The following is a 19,370-nucleotide window of genomic DNA, read 5'->3' on the forward strand; positions in this document are numbered from 1 at the left end:
CTCACCTTGCAGCCTCTCTGCCTTAGCAGTCGTGGCTGGCAGGACCCGGTACATTTGATGTTCCCACTCCCCATTCTGGCTCTGCTTAGTTGCAGTCCTGAATGTGCACATCTTTAAAGGTGGTGGCGGCAAGCTTCCAGTAACACTGGGCAGCTTTGGTGAACCCCAGTCCCAAGCAGTCGGACCTGAAGGACTTCAAGCGAAAGTCACGTCCCTCAGGGTGCCCTTTGGAGTGGCCTTGTCTGACAGTCACACCAAACGCCACCCAAGGGCTGTGGACAAAGCTGCTTTGTGGCCTTTCACCCACCCTTCTCCCCAAGGTCAGTGCCCCTGGACTTCTTATAAAAGTGCATCTCTCCATTGCAGTTTTATGGGCTCTGTGTAGGGGGTGCCCTTGGCTTGTGACTAGTCCTGGAGCTGCTTCCTCTGCTATTGTGCTGTGGGCCAGCAGCTAATCCTGTGGGGTTGCCCAAAGTAGCCAGTGTCTTGGCTGAGCTGTACCCGCCGCCAGGCAGGGCTGCAGGGACGGGATGAGGGTCACAGGCTCCATCCTGTCTCCTCGGTGGGTGCACATGACCTGCTGGTCCTGCCCATGGGGCACCAGCCATCTGACTGCCTCTGCTCAGCAGAAAACCCTTCTGCTGGTGCCAGAGGCAGAGTTTCCCCAGGAATGCATATTTACTAAAACTTCTGCCGCTGCTTATAAGTCCACTTCCCTGTGTATTCAGTGACCACGTTGGTGTTTATGCTCCCTGCTTTCCCCTCCTTGATTTATGGGCTTATTGTAATCTTTCCATTGTGTCACCCTGCTCCAGGCAGCATGGAGCAGGCAGCAGTCCTGGGTGTTTTTTCCTTTTGCTCTGCATGTTGGCTGGTCCGTCCTCAGCCCTTTGAAGCATTTTGGGTGAGGAAGGGCCCTGACAGTGGCGTGTTTCAGCTGCAGACCATCACCCATGGTAGCAAATACTGAGGAAGCTGTGGTTTTCCCAGTGAGGATGCTCTTAAAGGCAGCAAAGTTTCCCCAGCAGTGATGAGGATTGCTGTGAAGGATGAAATGTTTTTCACCTGTTCAGAAGATTGGCAGGGCTCTCAGCTGTGCCTCTCAAATATAAGTACCCCACATTCTTCTTAGGTCCAGGGATCTGTTTGCTGCCTTTTATCAGAACCGCTTGCAAGTCTCTGTATGTTTAGTTTCTCAAATGCCTTTTTATACAGGAAGGAGTTATTTATTGCATTTCTCATCCTCGGACTGTGGGGTCTGTGGTCCGTGTGGACATCATGTCTGAAGCTCTAGTGAGAGGTTGCAGCTGCCAGGAGGATGTCTGTGATTCCCTACCAGGGAAGAGGGGTGAGTAGGCTATTCTGGCAGTGTGTGCTTTGGGTGCTTTCCACATCAGGTTTTCTTCCTGGGGGACATGTGAATATCAGATGAGTTTTTGTTTGTTTGTTTTGCTCCTGGAAGCAGACAATTCTGCTCTCTCTTTTCCAAGCACAACACTGTATCAGTACTTGGTGTATTTGCCAGGCCAGCTTCAGCAGCCCCTCCAGCAGTAGCATATTTTTGTGCCATTTGGGGAAATTCTGAGAGGGAAGTCTCAATGGTAGCCTTAATTTAAGAGGAAGTCCATTGCTTCTGTGTGAGAGTTTCTGCACACTGAGAAAATGGAGAGCGAGTCTGCAGGATAAGGACACAGAAAGGAGAAAACGGCTTAGCCTCTGATTCTGTTTCTCAAAATGATCCCCAGCCTCCCTGCCTCTCCCTGCACGTCGTTTCTTCCCCAGGCCTGCCCCATACTGATTTCTCCCATGGCTCTGTGTCTGCTGACTCTGGCTGAGGGTGGGAGACCAGGTGGCCACCAGGTGCTACCTCCTGACTTACTGCTGGTGAGCAAGAGCATTTTCACCTATTTCTGGCATGGGCGGGCATCTGTAGCCTGTAATGGCCTCAGGTGAGCTCAGTTTAAGTTCCTCACTTGAACTATAGGAGTTCCAGTTAGTCCTTAGTAAGAGCAAGAAGCTTTCAAAGGAAGAGATTCGGAGAGGTAAGCTTCACAGCCTGGGAGTGAGACCAAGAGTCTCTTCGCTGCTTTAGGACCCCTGTTTGTCACTGGCTTCATTCCCCTTCCCAATTTGTGCAAACGCCCATGGAGAAGACCTCCCTGAAGAGCAGGATGAGGGATGGGTTACGATCAGGTTTGCCCACAAACTATAAAGCAGCCAAGGATTCTACCCACTCCACAGGAATGTGAGCTGTTTGAGTAGCACTTGCATCTGAACCGAAGCCGTGGCAGGAGGTGAGGAAGCAGAAGTCTGAGTTTGCTGCAGGCTTGTACTCCTGTTTGCTTTTAACCTAGCCTAAAAACCCAAGCATGCATGGAGTAATCACTTGTGTTGGTGCCTCAAGCGTATTTAATTTTTTTTTTTCCCCAGTTTTAGCCTCACCAAACCCTTAGTTCAGTCGCTTCTGGGAGGAAATTTGGGAAAACTGTGTTTTGCCCTGTTGCTCTGATCTCTGCAGCCCCTCGCCTGCAGGCTGGGCTACACCCCTGGCAGCCACAGGGTCTCTGCCCCTCTTGCAAGAAATGAGAGGCCAGAACAGACGAGGCGAAGGTGAGAATCTTCTGGTAAGCCTGTGGCCGTGTCCAGGGTTGTGTGGAAATTGCTGCTGGAGCTTTGTTCTCTTTGATATATTCTTGGATGCGTAGCATGCGGATTTTCGCCTTCTTGAATTTCGCCCTGAGCCTTGCGTTTGTCCAAACAGGAAAGCCTGCCCTGAAATCCAGACGTGACCACACAAGACAGCCAACGTTCGTCTTGCTCGCGTTACAGGTCTCCTCAGGAAAACAGCCCTGCCACCTCGGAAAGTGCAGAGGGCACTGGAGTGACAGATGCTAAAGCCTCTCCTCCTCCAATTCAGCAATTCTCAAAGGCAGCTGCGTCTCTCGGGGAGAAGCAGGAACAGCTGGAGCAAAAGAAAGGCCAAATGAAATGATGCCATTAGGATTATTTCATCTCCCTGTTGAACAGGAGCCCAGAACAGTCCCTTTGTCAGTGAAATCCTCCTGTGCGGGGCTGTTACACCATCACAGGGCAGGGGCCACAAACACGTGCAAGTCCTGGAGAGTTTTACACTCTGGGAAGGACAAGATGTCCCAGAGAAATGGCCACAGGGGGGTTTTCAGCTCCTGAGCTATTTGTCATGGGGAACGCTGGAGGAAGCTGTGCTGAAACGGATGATAAAACCAGGGTGCATTGGACACAAAAAACAACAAAAAAATTGGTAAAGGGTAGATGGTACCCGAAGGATAGCCTGTCAGGAGGTTTAGCTAAAAGGCGTCTTACGTGACTAACTGCATCTCACTCCCTGCAGAAAAAGCTTTCCGTGTTCAAACCAAAAAAAATGTGTTGTTTTGTTGTTTGGCTGGGCGTTTGTTTGTTGTGGGCTTTTTTGTTTGGTTGTCTTTTTTTTTTTCCCAAATGAATGCCATGATGCAGGTCTCCCTCTTCAAGGAGGCAGGTGTGGCATGGATGGGGTGACAGGGCGTCTCTCCTTGTGTCTGTGTTTTCCAAAGGGCTCAGTCTTGCTGGATCCTACCCCTAGTGCTCTTTGCATCTTTGTTGGCTCCATGTGCTTGTGAAGAGCTTGGAAGAAGAAAGCATTAGGCAGAGGTAATTATTAATGGTAATAAGAACAACTGTGTGAGGGACCCTACTTGGGCTGCATTATAAAGACACTGAAACTACCAGCCCTGCAATGTAACCTCTTTGCTTGCTCTGCTGTCTTTCATCCTCCTGTGCAGCAATTATTTAACTCATTTCACTTCAAATTTTTCTTTCTTTTTCCTAGAATTTGCATCAAGTGTCCCTTTCTGTGGTCATTATACGCCTCCTCCATATCTTCCTTCTACCTTGTCATGTGTAAAGAGAAAGGTGGGGAATAATAGTTCTTCTAATCCTTTGTGAGCCCTCCGATGCCGCTCACTGTGTCCTCTGATCCAAAAGCCACACAAAGCGGTGGCACAGATGTGTAACTCAGCTCTGACGCAGGAGATGGTTGTTAAAGGCTCTTGTTTGGGTGCATGCAGTGAGGAAGGAGACCCCTCCTCTCTTCTCTCCTAGGGCCTGGGGAGCTTCCCTGACACCAAAGCCTCCTCTTTACAAAATTTCAGCATCTGGTGCTGATAACCCCACTGATCCCAGGTGTCCCAGCCAGGACAGATGCTGAGTGCAGCTTCTCTGCTGCCTGGTGCCAAGCTGCCTTCAGGAAGTTCACCTTGACTACCAAAAAGATGATCTCACACGTATGCTGCATTTTTCGGGTCCTTTGAAGCCAAGGAGCCGGGCAGCTGTTTAAAAGCCTCTCTCACCATTGTCCCTACACGCCTGGTCCACGGGGTAGATGGGGAGTGCTCAGCAAACGCGCTGCCTTCCAGCGTGTCCCTGCATCCAGGCAGTCTGCAGCTGAAAAACCTCATCCTCATCTAGTGCGGGATCTAAACTTATACATGGTGTGTTTCATTTCTGGCAGCAGCAGGAAAAAAAGAACCTTGAAAAATCTATAAATCAGTTGTCTCTCAAATTGTGTGGGATTAAGGAAAGATGCAGAATAGAAAAAATTTCCATGAGGGAAGGCACATCATTGCATTTGCCCAGGAAAATAATACACAGTCTTCATGTGTGTCTTCCAGAGACTTTAAAAAGCATTATGCAATTATAAGCGTGGTTCCTCTGGGGGCAAAGCGGGTAGAAGAAATTTCCCTCCTCCCCTGTGTCCCAAAGGTTTATACTTGCCCTAGGGCTGCAGTTTACTGCCTCTGTAGTAGTGTTGGTAACTCCTTACCAACACCCCCCGCCCTGCCAAAATGAACATACAGAATGAAACACTGGAATAGGCCAGACACCAAAATCTGGCAAGGAGCAGTTTATTCTTTACTTTTAAAACCATGCAGTCCATGGGGGCAGAATACCTTAATCTTGCTTTGCTACCAAAAAATGTTCCCGTGCCCCAAACGTGGTGTCAGCTGGCAACGTTTGGCAGTGTGTCCACAGTGACAGTCCCGACGAGGGGCAGAAGCTGAACTCAGCATTCCCTGTGCTGAGGGCCAACTTTGCCGTCACTTTCACCTTGTGTCCCAGGCACCCTGGGGAGCCTGATACTGGCTGGGAGGTCACGCTGTGCCCTGGCTCCAGCTGGCTGGTGGGACCTCCATGCAACATGGTTGGTGGGACCTCCATGCAACATGATCAGTGCAACCTTCATCCAGCATGGTTGTGGGGCATGCGTAAAGCCCAGACCTACCTCCCCAGACTCCCATGCTGGAAAAAGGGAGATGGGGAAGGCAGGACTCCCCGAGAGTCTTTGATGTGCTCTCATTAGCAGGTGAGCCCAGGCTGTGCAATATCGCTGCAGCCTCTGATCTCACCCTGCTAATTTAAGACAGAAATGAAAACTTTGTTCTCCCCCTGCTGAAAAATGAAGCAAAAATCAACAGCAGGCTGCCTTCTGTCAGCGGTGATCCCATCAGCATCCATGGTGCAGGGGGAAAGGGGGACGCCATTGGGGCTGGGTGCTGCAGGAGATGGATGGGTGCCACTTCGCAGCCTGCGCGCACCGAGGCAGCTAATAAAAGCGGCAGGCCTTGGCAGCCTTGGTTGTATTTTAAAGAGACCATCTGCTCCCACCAGCCAGCAAACCAGCCACTCCGGCAGAGCGTGGCCAGCCATAAAACGGGAGCTGGCAGGGACTGCCCCAACGGGACCACACGCATCCTCCAGGCAGACCCCAAAACCACTGTGTGGCGAGGGGGCTGCCACCTGAGGTCCAAGCTCTTCGCTGCCCCGGAGGTATAGTTTAGTTATCGACCAGAGCCACTTGATGTGAACTTCTGCGGTGCTTTCACTCAATTGTCACATGGAAAGCAGGTCTGTTAAGCAGCTTTGGGCTGCAGCCAGTGCACTATCCATTACGGCAAACTTTTGTCCAGTTAGTATTATTATACCTCCCGCTTCTGCTGTAAATAAGATCGGAGGCTTTTTCTGGATCTCTTGTTGGAGCAGGGTGGATGTGAATCACTGCCTAGGCGAGCCTGGCACTGCCATGCTCTTCTTCTGCATTCTTGGAGGAGTCTAATAAACACCCTCCAGAGACAGCAAGAGATTGGGGTGATGATGGGTGGCTTCAGGTTCCCCCTGGGCAGGAGCAGAGACCGTGAGCAGCTGAGCAAGGAGAGATGCTGCTGCTCGAGCCAGAGGTTTGCAGGTTGATGTGTCAAAGCCTTGGCCGGCGCTGTGGCTTGGTGACAGAGGCTGGTTTGTTCTGGAGGATGGCTGAGCAGCAGGAAGGTCTGAGCCCTTCCCCGCACCGGCCTGCATGCACAGACCAACATTTCTGGTGCTCTGCTTGGCTGTTTCTCATCTTGTTTTGCGTTGAAATAGGGAATGGATTGGTTTGAATTTTTTAGTTGAGTTGTCTCAAAATTGATAGCAAATTTCTGTGAGCTCTGAAATGAGTGTTAGTGAGTGTTCTGTGTCTTCGGGGACCCTCTGTCCACGTTGCTCATGAGAGAAGGTTCTCTGTGTGTTTGTGCTAGTGCCCTGACACCCTAAATCCCCCAAATCAAGCTCTGCTGCCTGGGAACCACCATGGTGCTCTGGGTATCTGCAGTCAGCCACGCCGCTGCTTCTGCATGAGTTTTTTACCTTCTATCTCTGTTCCCATCCCTTCCTCGCACGTGCTTCCCGTAGGTGGTGCAGAAAACAGCCTGCCCTTCAAACAGCAGCAGCAGTTCATTGGCAGCACATGGCAGGTGTGGTCCCAGCCATCCCAGAGAGCTTTGGCCAAATAGCAAGATGCACATCTCCAACATTGGCCCTGCAGTGCCCTGATGCTCCCCACACCCTGGAAATGACATGCCCACGTGTGCCCTCCATCACCTGTATTTTCTTGACATGCAATGCCTCCGTCCCTGATCACACGCCTGGTCTGGCACTGACAGCCCTGATTATTTTTACTGTAAGATGCCAAAACTCTGTCATCTTGTTTGAAGAGCGGGAGGGGGGGGAAAGTTCAGCCATCCAGTGGATGCTGCAATGAGGTAGTGCTAAATTGAGCTCTAATTGTTCATTTAAACTAATTAAATTACCAAACCCAAAGAATTCTGAAAGGGTTGTTAGGACTCCTACCCTCCCCTCTCCCAGGCATATGTATGGAAGGGGCAGGTAGCCCCACAACTGCTGGCCGCAGGCTTTCTTGCAGCCTCTTCTGGAGCTGCTGGTGGTGTCTCATGTCAGGAGCAGAAGATGTGAGGTCAATCTAATCTGCTCTGGCAATTCCCTTGTCTCTAAGCATCATTTCCTCCCCTCTTCTAGAAAACAAGCATGTTTAGCATTACGCGGTTTCGGCATTTGAGTTGCCTGACGGCTTTAAAAGGGAGTAAACATTCATCCTGCTGACATGGCAATAAAACCGGTGCATCTGGAAGAGAGGAGTCAGCAGCATATGTGCCCCTGCAAACTGCTCGCTGTGATGAATGCTCTTCCCAGATACTGTTAATCCCTTTTCTCTTGCTCCTAGGCCTCCTTAATTGTGCTCCCTGCGATTAAATAACTCTTCGAAGACATCACTAGAAGTTATTTCTTCCACACGGGAATGTCGCTTCCCTTTAGCTCTGGGCACACGGAGCTTGTGTTGCGAGGGAGCTGGGGAGAGCAGAGTCTGGGATGCTCTGGTGACCACAAAGTGCTCTGGGGAGAAGCCTCCACCAGAAGGTTGGGACCAGCCAGCTGCCCAGGAGGGTTGGTGGGCTCGGTAGAGATGCACCTGAATGTCCCACATGAACCCAGGGATGTCGAATCCTCAGGGAGCTGCTGTTTCCCTAGTGGTGCTTACTCTCGCAGCCATCAGGGATGAGCAAAGTGCATGGGTTTGGGGAGGGCAGGGGTGCCATGGCTGGGGTGGATGTGTTAAATCAGGCCGTCCTTCCACAGGCAGAACCCTAAATCACTCCCCCATGACAGCAGAGGGGAGGTGAGTGCTGGTTTCCAACCTCCGCGGGTTTCCCTGCAAGCGTGCTCCCCAAAGCCTGTTTTTCCGAAGGATGCTGAAGCCTTGATCTGCGGGAGGGACGCAAAATCCCAGCAGGGCTTCAGGAGTGTCTGAGGGGCTTTGCAAAAATGCGGATCAGGAGGGAACTTATTTTATGGGTGCCTACACCCAGGGAAAATACCAGGGCAGGATCCCAGCCCCATGCCGGCACAGCCTCCCTGTCACTGCCCACCATGGAGCTTGTGCCCAGCTTCCCCAAGGCAGAGGAGGCAGGTCCCCGGGGATAGACGCAAGCGATTGCCTGAATATTCATGTATCGGCAGGCAAGCTACAGCAGGCCCTTGTTACAAACTGCTACCCGAACTGCTTACATCTATAAATGAGGGAAATAAATAAACAGATGCTTGTTAATTGACTTAATTACCCACCAGCAAACAGGAGACCGGGAGCGCATCAATAAAAATTGTTTTTAAAAGCAACTTGTAGTAATTTTTCTCCATGTGCAAACCATGCTGCTCTCTTCTGTCTACAATAGACTCCCCAAAGACAAGAAATGGATTTTCATTTTGCAGGAAGGAGAGATCAAAGTCTGAAAACGAGGGTTGTGGCCCAAAATGAAGCCTAATTTTATGCCCTCTTCCCAAAACCTGGGCTCTTTGAAACCCAGGCTGGGTCAGCATTTAAGATATAGCCATGCCAGGAGTTATTGCAGACAACGTTCCTTGAGCAAGAGAAATCCAGCAGCTGAGGTAATCCTTCTTGTTTTCCAGCAAGGAGCAGGCATGAAGGAGAAGGAGGCAGGGCTGGGGAACTCTTAAAGATTTTTTTATTGATTTTTTTTTTTTTTTCCAGAAGATGCTTGAGCAAAAGAGAAATGGAAAAATTGAAGCCTTGTTCCCCTCACTGTGATGTGACTGTGTCCAGCTCAAGACCGTGGGATAACTCTGATGTGCTCCTGACAGGGCTGATGCTCGGTGCTTATACCCACAGTGGAGTGCTGGGCTGGCAGACTGGGATGGATAAATAAGAATTACTACCCAAGTCAGAGGCTTGTGGCCGGGCTCCTGATCTTTTGTCGCAGGATGGACTCAGAGGGTCCTGTGCAGACCCTGGAGCAGCCCTGCTGAGCCTGGCAATGGGGATCTCCCCCACCGCAATGGATGGAGAGCCCTGTCCCCTCCCTCCAGCTTTATGCATGTCCCTTCCTAGCAGATTGTAACTTCTTATGGGGAATTTCTGCCTGAGTCCATCCAAATGAAACCCAGACCACAAAGCGGTCTGTTGACCAGAGCTGCAGAACCTGTCATCTCCTGTGACCTCAGCTGATCATGACAACACCAAAAAAACCCCCAACCCTGCAAAAATGGCCATGCCGAGCTCCAAAGTCCGCAACAACTTGAGTTTTAAACAATTTTTTTTTTCGCTTTCTAGAATTGATTCCCCCTGCGTGGTTGCTGCCAGCTCAGCAGTGCATGAAGAAATCACTGCTGCGAACTGCCTTGTGCACACACCCAGAGCCCTGCCAGCCAAGACAGGTATCTGCCCTTTTCCAGCCTCGCTTCTCAGCCTGTTTGCTCTGTTCCTGGTCTGGCAGGGAGGCTGTGTGGAAAAACGAGTGTGGGTTCCCTCAGGACAGCTTGCAATCGGTCTCCGGTGCCGTTACCTGCGTATCACGCAGCCCCAACAATTAATGAGTGCCCCCAGGGCTGGCAGGTTATGAAAGAAGCCCCATAAGCGTGTCCCTCGCTGCCTTCCTGACGTCAATGTGATGCAGTGTAATCAGGGGAGAACGCAGAGCAGGGTAAAAAACCCTGGGGAGCACAGGCTTTTGGGTGCAACCAGAAAAAAAAAATAAGAAGAATGAAGGGGTGGAGCAAGCAGCAGTAAGAGATGAAGAGAGATTGTTTTATCACCCAGGGCTGGCAGCTGGAGTGAATTTCCCCTCCTGAGTGCAGACTCTGCAGGGGTGCGTGATGTTCTCCCATCGCTCAGGTCCTGCAGATCCAGCCCTTGCCATGGGCACCAGGGTGGCTGCAGCAGAGAGGGGGCCAGGCAGGGGACAGCGGGCAGGTGCCACACCAGATCTTGGGTTTGCCTTGCTCAGATCTGATGGCATGCAGATTTGAAATCACGTAGGGATGATGTTACGCCACAATGCCCAAGCACTTTAATTTTGCACCTGGATTTTGAACAGGCTTTAACAATATCTGTTGGAGAATGACTTCAGTAAAAAAAAAAAAAACACAACAAAAAACCAGAGCATCTGCATCAACAGGAGGCTGCATCTGTCCTGTGAACTCGGAACGAAACTAGACCTGCAGTCTCTCTGACAGCAACACAGCAGCATCAACACTGGAGATGATCCCACTTGAACTGTTGTGTGACAGAATGCATTGTGCATGTTGTGCTACAGAAAACTGCGTGTTCACCCCAAACACCGCAATATTTGTTGAGCCACCTCCATCAGTTGTTCTGGTTTTTGGTGGGTTTTTTTGTTTGTGTTTGTTGGTTTGTTTGGGGTTTTTGTTTGTTTGGTTTTGGGGTTTTGTTTTGTTTTTTGTTTGGGTTTTTTTTTGTGTGAGGTTTTTTTTTTCCTGAAAGAAAGGTGCAAGTGAGAGCACTTCTATTCCTCTGCTTGCAGGGCAGACCATGCAGCTGGGACTCACGCAGGCTGAAACAGCAGAAGGCACTAGCAAAATCCACACGAACCCAACTCTTACTTCTGAATGTCTCAAGTTTTCCTATTGTACTTTTTAGCACAGCCTCCTGATGTTTTTTGCTGTTGGTGGTTTGGTTTTCTTTTGTTGTTGTCTTGTTTTGTTTGTTTGTTTTCCTTGGAGCTCACAGTAGTTGTTGAACACAGGTGACACTGGGGACACGAGCCAGAAGCAATACTTTCACTGTGCTGACCTACCTGGCTTTGGCCGGGCATCGCCAGCACTCAGCGGGATGACTGTTGGGAAGTCCCCAGGGTCACAGCTGGAGGTTGTGGCCAAACACCCGGCAAGCACCAGGTGGTGGAGATGGAAAGAATGAGAGCCACTATGGGGAGGGGGAGAGGCAGCCTCTCGAAGTGCAGTGGCAGTGTAAGGCAGCTGGATATAGGTAGAGCACTTATGCTCTATCTATCCTTCAGTCTCCCACTGAGCCTGGTGTCGTGGGATGCAAGAAATGATCCCTCTAAAGCTAAGGGCATGCTGCAGTCCCAGTCCTGGCATTGCTCTGCAGCACCAAGAGAAGGGTGCTGTTTCAAACACAGGACCTGTGCATCTTCAATCCTTGAGCCCGTGGAAGATTAGCAGCAGCTCCAGCAGCTCTCCACGCCCTGCCAGGTACGAGGCCACCCTGCCACCTGACACTGCTCCTGCTCCAGTGCCTGGGAAATCGATAAGAGGTTCAGCCACAGGAGCAGGGCCATTGCACATCCCTCCCTTTTGGAAGGGCTGCAGGAACCCATCAAAGGATGGTGGGGAGAGGAGTGGAGCACACCAGGGTGGTCATGGCAGGACCAGGCTTGCAGTGCTTGGCTGGTCTGTCCTGCCCTGGGGGAAGGGAGCATGTTTGGGGCTCTCCAACAGAGCGGGGCACCGGGCAGGCTCCCTGGCAGCCTGCGGGCTGCCCTGCCAGCCTTGCACGACCAGTTTCCAAGCCCAGCGTGTCTTTCAGCAAGACGTGCAGTTTCACCACCTGCTCATTCAGGCCTCTGGCTGCTACGTTACCGATCTGTGGGTGCGCTTGTTTGGCTTTCTGAAATGTGCCTGTCCGGCTCCTCTGGCTGTCCAACATGCCGCTGCCTGCCTCGTGTGCTCTCCAGATTTGGGTTCCTCCTTGGAAAGCATCCACAGCACCAGCTATTTTTGGAACAGAGGCATCTATCTTCTTGTGCTGTTCCCTGCTGGGTTCAGCTCCCAGCTCCCCAGGGCCCCTTCCCCCAGTACCCTCTCCCTTCCCATGGCAGGACTTCTACATGGACCACAGAGCAGAGCCCTGAGCCCGTGTGTGCCCCACGAGTTGTCAAGGGGGTCCAGGTGCGGGGTGGAGTGGGGTGTGTGAGGTGTGCACCTCCAGTGATGGGTGCCCGCAGCCTGGCAGGGTCCTGCCGTGAGGTTCTGCCAAGAAGACAGCAAGCCACCCTGCAGCATGGGATGTCTAGTGGAGGACCAGATCCCACATCTCTCCAGGCTGAAGCCAGATATGGACCTGAGTAGCAAAGGCTCCGGACAGGATGGGTGGGAGCTGGATTTTGGGTTGAACGCCTCCATTAGGCAGCACAGAGAGAGGTTGCCAGACAGGCTGGATGCTCTTGGCAGGTTGTGTGTTGGACACACAGTCCCTGTGCTGTCCTTCTCGCTTGCCACAGTCTTCACAGCTGGGCTGAGTTCTGCAGCCATGGTGCCCACACCAAGAAGTCTTGGCTGCTGCTCCCCCAGCTCGGGACCTCTGAGACACCGTTCACCAAAAGTTACACCTCTTTGATTTCCTTGGTGACCTTGAGTTCCTTTTGCTGCCAATTTATTTATGCCTCTTCCAGAAAGCTAGTTGACAATTTTCAACTGTTGCTTTGCAGAAGATAGGGGGGCGGGGACAGGCAGGTGGGAAGGGGAACTGGGATGGAACTATTTTGGTCTAAGTCCATCTGCATTGATAATTCTCCATCCAGCTCCAATCATTACTACAGTGGGTGGCCTGGCCAAGAAAATACCTTGATGCTTTGCAAGAGCTTCAGTCTCTGCGTGCCCATGCATCTCTGCTTGCAGTGTGGTGGGCCAGCACGTGCTTCAGCAGAGCCACCAGCAGAGCTGCAGATGCGGATGCTGCTCCACAGCAAGAGGAGGAACAAACAGCACCAGCAGCTCCTTCCCACCACACGTTCCTCTCCTCACGGTCAGCTCAGCATCTCAGGAACAGCGATTTTGGCACTGATGGCCCCTCAGCATGTTAGAAAAGTTTCATGCAATCTGTTTATTTTTGGACATATGCTGTGTTCATGCTGCCTGGAGTCTTGCTGCCTCTAATAACTTTGGGTGTAATTTTCTCTGGTTTGGTTCCTGGGGCACTGATTGACACCTGTGGAAATAGGCCTCCAAGGGGGTAGAAAATGCGTTTGTTCCTCTGGTGTAACTCCTTTACTGCCGCTATGCAAAAATGGCACGTTGCCCTGGAGCACGAATCCGCCATGGGAAATCAGAGGAGGGAGATGGAAGGAAACAGGACCATGCTGCACCTTATCACCTTAGGAAGCTTGAGCGAGTCTGAGATATCTGTCTGTGTGCAGCTACATGCATGTATATACATGTGCATAGAGCTATAGTGATATATATATATCTTGCAGAGGGTGAGTAGTACTGCCAAGGATGAAATCTCTAACTTCAGTCTCAGGGATGCTGAGGTCACGGCAACAGCAGCTTTGGTGCACCTGGAAATCACCTGGGTGGACAGGAGGTGTGCATTTAATGCACAGCATTTATTCTAGCACAAAAAAAGCACAGCATCCTGGCTTGGTTTTCCAATTTCCCTCACTTTCTGAGAGCTGTTCCAGAAAAACACTTCGTGGGGAATAATGCTCTGAGCCCGCAGCTCTGTGCCACGGTGTCCTGCTCTATATGCCCAGCTCACCAGCTTTGCTGCTACACAGTTTGCACCCAAAGAGGTAATTAGAAAAAATAGTAATTCAAAAAGAGGCCTATTTTAGGGCTAGGATAATAATTTTTTTTCCCAGCAAGAGCGAAGCCAGTGGGGCAGTGCTCTTCCAGCACCGTTTCTAAACTGAAGTGAGGAGTTTGGCCTGTGATGTACTCTGTGAGCCAGGTAAAGCTGCCTCCCACAGAACTGGCTTTTCAACGTACGTATTAGAGTTTATTTGCTATGTGAATTAATAAGTGCCATCTGCTTACCTCTGATGTTATGAGAATGTTTTCTTGTGACTGGCTACAAACAAGACAACATTGAAGAGGTAACACCTGCTGGTACATATTACTGCGATTTATTTTCAAACATTACAAGATTATTTTGGATGGGAGAAAGAGGTATAATCTCCTCTCGCTATGTATTAAATGCTAATGAGAGGCACGTGCGTGGATTGCCAGACAACATCTTAGAGGAATAAGCAGTAAGGATGGAGTAAACAGCATCCAAGGGCAGAGGGGCCTCGAGAAGGAGGCTGTACCTCTGCAGCTTCTCTGTGGCTCAGCCCCCGACTGATGAAGATTTAAGGGGATGTTTAGCTGGTGAAAAACTGCTGCTTGTCAAATGGAGAGCTTGCTGCAGGAGTATATTGATCTCAGGCAAAAGGGCCCTAGAGGTAAAAAAAAAAAGGAAAGGTCTGTCAAAACATCCCACTTTAGCCTTTGGGGATGGGATGGTCTGAATTTTCATTTCAAAATCACAGCCTCCTTTTGAAATGGAAATTATTCTAATGTTGAGAGAGAGATTAAATCTTTCTGTTTTAGCAAAATAAAATGTTTCATTTGACCCTACATACACTTTTTCCCAGTTTTTCCAGAATAGGAATAAAATCTAAAGAAACAGATAGTAGATAAAAAACTGGGATCCTTGCAGACTACCAGCTCTGGTTTCCACTCAGCGGTTTCCAAGCTGACATCCAGCTTCCCGTCACTCCTCTATTTTTCTCATCTCTTTATTTTTCTCATCCCCTTATTTTTCTGCAGATTGGCAGCACCACAGGGCAGGGACTCACAGGCCTGGGGTTTAATATCTGACGGCACACAGGTTATGAATTCCAGTTTGGCTATAGAAGTATTTATGTAAGTAATTGTTATGTTGGTGACTGGCTTTTATTTTATGCTGCCTGAAGCATCTTGCGGTGAACAGGCAGGAGCACAGTGCCAGTGTGTCCGCTCGGCAAAATCTCTGTTGTGAAAGGCATGGCAGCTGAACCGCTCTCACCAGGGAGTGGGCGATGCTGATTTTCCCAATTTTCTGCACACCTGCCTAGGTGTGCAGGACAGGAGTTTCCCGCGGTGCAGAGCAAGGATGCTGCGGTGGGTGCGCAGGGTAGACCTCCTGCCCAAGCCTGCAGAGATGCAGGGAGCTCCTGATGAGCTTGAACAGGAGAGGAGAAGCCAGGTGGGATTTTACAGAGGTGAGGGCTTTTCTAACGAAGGGGCGGGGTGAGAAAAGGAGAAACTGGTTGCAGAAGGGCAGGGGAATCACTGCTGGGTAAGTCTTAGGCTGCCAGAGCAAACTGGGGAGAGGAAACATTCTGATGCTAGCCAAAGAAAGGAATGAATGGGTTTGGGGATGCTCCATGGAGCTGGGGTGCATGTCAACTTCTGCAGAGAGGTCAAGGCAGGGATAAGTGTCCTGTTTTCAAGAGCAAGAGCTTTTGATATGACCCTGGAGCAGTCTCCAGGCACGTTTTTGGAGAGGGTAGGGAAGCCTGAGCAAGCAATCCATGAGAAACCTCATGGTTCTCCTGGGACACGTGTTGAGTCAATATTCTAACAACAGTTATTTTTGAGAGGCTCGTTATCAATGTTAATAAGCAAAGCTGGCAGCTCCTCTTCCTCTGCCGCACACCTGCAGGGAGCAGGTTTAACGTGGTGCATCCAGGGGTGCGATGCATGGCAAGGCTCTTCTCACCCTGGGTGGGCTACAGCTGTCCTTGGCTCAGCAGCAGGGCAAAAGCAGCAGACTGAGGTATCAGCAGTGCAGGTAAGTTGTGTGGAAGCATTTTCCATTTTCCTGCATTGTGTGTAAGTGAGCTGCTGGAATCCCAGCTGCGCGGCAGTGGTGGCTCAGAAGCAATAACTGGAGCAGACCTTTTATGGAGGACAATCGCACCAGTCATTTAAGCTGGAGCACGCAGAAATGACCTGAAGCACAGGCAGATCTACCTGGGAAAGTATCACTGTGTATTTGCCTGTTCCTCATGGTCTTTCCCTAAACAAACACCCCTGTTACAGAACACAGCTGGCAGAGATGCTGCTAGAGCCATTGCTGTTGGACAGGACCCTGGGCTAAGCAGATCTGAGTAACGAATTGCTTTCTGTCATGAGCAGGGAAGACATTTATGCTTATTCTTTATTTTTAAAAGGATTTTTACAATGAAAAGGCGCTGATGGGAATTTTTCCGCATCTGTCTGACTTGTGTCATTTTAAGCACAGGGGCAATGGCAGGCTGGCAGGGTGATACCTTTTAGTGCAGGTGGCTACTATTGCTTTCACCAGGCTTTTGGGGCAGAGGAGATCAGGCTCTGGAGCATCACCAGGGTGCTCGCGCTTGCTGTCTTGGCTGCGTTTGAAGCAACACTGTCTCCCAGACATCCCTCCCTGCTGCTTCATCTCGCCTATGGCCCTTGCTGGAGGGGACGGGGGGCTGTCAGGGCGGTATTTGTTGGATAAAGCCTTTCCTGCATGATGTGCTGCCTCCTCAGCTTAAACCTCCTACTCCTTTAAATTAACCTAGTGACATTCAACAGCGTCTATGCCCCTTGGCTGCTTTCCATCCCTCCGGCTTCTCTTCCCAAAATCCAGGGTGACACAGTCAAGCCTTAATGAAGCATTACCGGTGACTCAGGCCCACTGGCTGTTATGTGTGGCACCTGGCCCAGCACAGAAATGCCATTGCGGGAGTTGGGATTGGAAATCGCAGGCTGGGGAGGCAGAAGGGTGTCAGTGGCAGCTGCAGGGCACTGCTGCCTCGCCGCTGGCACAGCCCTGTGCCATGGCGCATTTTGCGATGCTGCTGGTGTGAGGGATGCTGAGGGGCAGGGGGGATGCTGGGGAACAGGGAGAGGTACCCGGCCGGGGGTCAGCACAGTGTGTGGTGGTGGTGGTGATGGAGCAGTGGGTTATCAGTGTGTCTCATCCCCGGGGCTGGGCAGCTGCCAGAAAGGGGCTGATCACAGCTGGATTTCCTGGTAAAAATAACTGTGACATAAACTTCCATGAAAGGAAGCGCAGAGAGCAGCTGGGGTCTGATTCCCTCCACCACATCAGCAAACATCTGCCCAGGCCAGCATGATTCAGCAGAGGCTGGAGGCAAAGCGTGTTGGAGGAAATCTCTTAGTTTGACACTGGTAAAACCCAGAGAAAGTTTTTGGGGTTGAAAGGAAAATACATACTGGGCTAAACTGATTCACAGTGGACCTCTGGTCCTCTTGCTCACTGATCATTTGTGTAAGAGCAGCGACAATGGTGGAAGGGGAAAGCAAGGGAGGAGGTGAGGAACATGCCTTTCCTGAGAGGGCTTTGCCCCGGACGGCGATGCTGTTTGACTTTGTGGTATTTCTTTTGTTCTCCCTCTGTGTCCCAGCCACCCAGCAGGATGAGGCCAGGCTGCCTGTGTGCCGCTGGTGTGAGCCCGTTTGCTCTGCTAGGGTGCAGTGGGAGCTGCTTTCCCCTACCAGACACCAGGCTGGTGGCTGCTGCAGCCCAGCACAAGGATGACAGCCAGCCATGAGGTGGGAAAGGAGGACCCACACATCCCCGGTTGCCCTTTCCACCTTCCCACCAAGACTTTTCCCTGGCCAACCGTGCTCTTCTCCTCCCCGTGATCTGTCACGGGTTGCAGTCAGCAGCCAGAGGGTGCAGCTGGTGGTTTGCAGGGGATGCTCTTTGGCCATCACAGGGTGAGGCTGCAACCATGCAGTCGCCTTGCTCACCCCACCGAGAAGAGGACACTGTGAGCACACCGTGCTCACCAGCTCCTGCTCTACAGCATGTGGGGGCAATGCTTTCTCCATTCGGTGTTTCCCAGGTCATGCCAGCGGTTGATTCCTTCACCCTGCCAAAGCTTGCTTGTGCGGTGGCACTGGGAGGAGAAGCCAGTAATTTTCCACTATCACTGGCATCAGGAGGCACAGAGCAAGCACTGAAAACCTGGCGAGGCTCCACGGCGGGTTCACACCTATTGCTTTCGCAAGACATGTGATGATAAAAACCCCGAAAGGCAAAGAAAGGCCATTGCTCTGATTCACTTAGCATGCTGCAAGCTGTCTTGTTTGGTTCCCTTTCTTCTTTTTTCTTTTCTTCCCCTGTTCAGGGAGAGGAGAGGGGGGCGTTTCATGTTCCCAGGCTATTTCAGGCAGCCGCAGCGTTAGTGTTTCAGGTAGCCTGACCCTGACACCCCACTCCTGTCCCAGCGCTCACAGTGAGCCCAGGATCTGCATATTGGCTGTGACACTTCCTAATTGCTCAAGATGGATCGCTTAAGAGAAAGCCTTCCATATGGTCCACAGGATTTAATTTTTTTATGTTCCCCCCCCTCTTTGCATCTACAACTGTTACAGGAAAAGATATTTTTCCCCCTGCTTGACATATATGTAGTCTTCTTCTGATACACAAATGCCAGATGGCACTGCAAAAAGATAATAAATGTGTCTGCAGCCTTCGACAGTTAAGTCTGGGAACCTTAAAAATGGCTACAGAGGAGCTGGGAGCGGCTGAGCTCAGGGGTTTTTTGGGGGGGTGTTGAAGATGGAGCATGTCATCATAGGTGGTTAGGGGAGCCTGGAAATGCTCTGCATTTGCTCCATGCGCAATTGCTGCCAGGCGTCCCGGCCGGAGATTGGCACCACGCTGCTTTCAGTGGTGAGCAAACCTGAGGAAACCTGAACGGTGGAGGGATGCTGTTCTTAAAACTATCTCTGGGAAGAGGCCCTGAGATGTAATAAGCAAGAGGGAAAGCAAACTGCAGAAACCCAGTGGCAGAAAGCTCGTTGTAGTCAGTGGGCATCTTGTGGCCATCTTGGATGGGGTATTTAAATCCCCTGGGAATGGTGCTGTGAACACAGTCCCAGCTGCTGCAAGCTGGTGAGCAAGGGTGAGCGAGGCAGTCTTTAATTTGGCTAGGAGCACCGTCCTGTAACCATATTACCGTATGTAAATCTCGCTTAACGTTAATCTGCTAACATGCTTTCTCTAATTATAGGGATGAAAAATGACTGTCATCTTGCTCTGTGCTCTGGGATAACCCTGGAAACGCAGTCTGTCACCGCAGCAAGGAATTTCCTCCCGAAACCTTTGTTTAATCAACAGATACGAGAGCAAACAGGTTGCAAAGCACTTTCCTGGAAAAGGGCAGATTAATTTTTTTCTCTGCTGAAGCAGTGTGGGGAAGGGAGGCTGCCTGTCTTCAGGTCTTAAACTCCTTTTCACTTGCTCCCAATGCAGAACAGTGGCTGTGCTTTCCTGCCGAGGCAGCCCCTCTTTGCTGGGACCGACCTCGCTGCCGACTGCTTTCTCCTTTGTGCTGTAGCTGATGGCCTCCACAAACCCATTTTTTTTAGGAGAATAAATGATTTCCAGCTTTGTCTCTGGACATGCTGCCCACATCACCTCTTGCATGATGCTCACCTTGGTC

This window comes from Caloenas nicobarica, chromosome 6 (genome assembly GCF_036013445.1).
Source record: "Caloenas nicobarica isolate bCalNic1 chromosome 6, bCalNic1.hap1, whole genome shotgun sequence".
Classification (NCBI taxonomy): domain Eukaryota; kingdom Metazoa; phylum Chordata; class Aves; order Columbiformes; family Columbidae; genus Caloenas; species Caloenas nicobarica.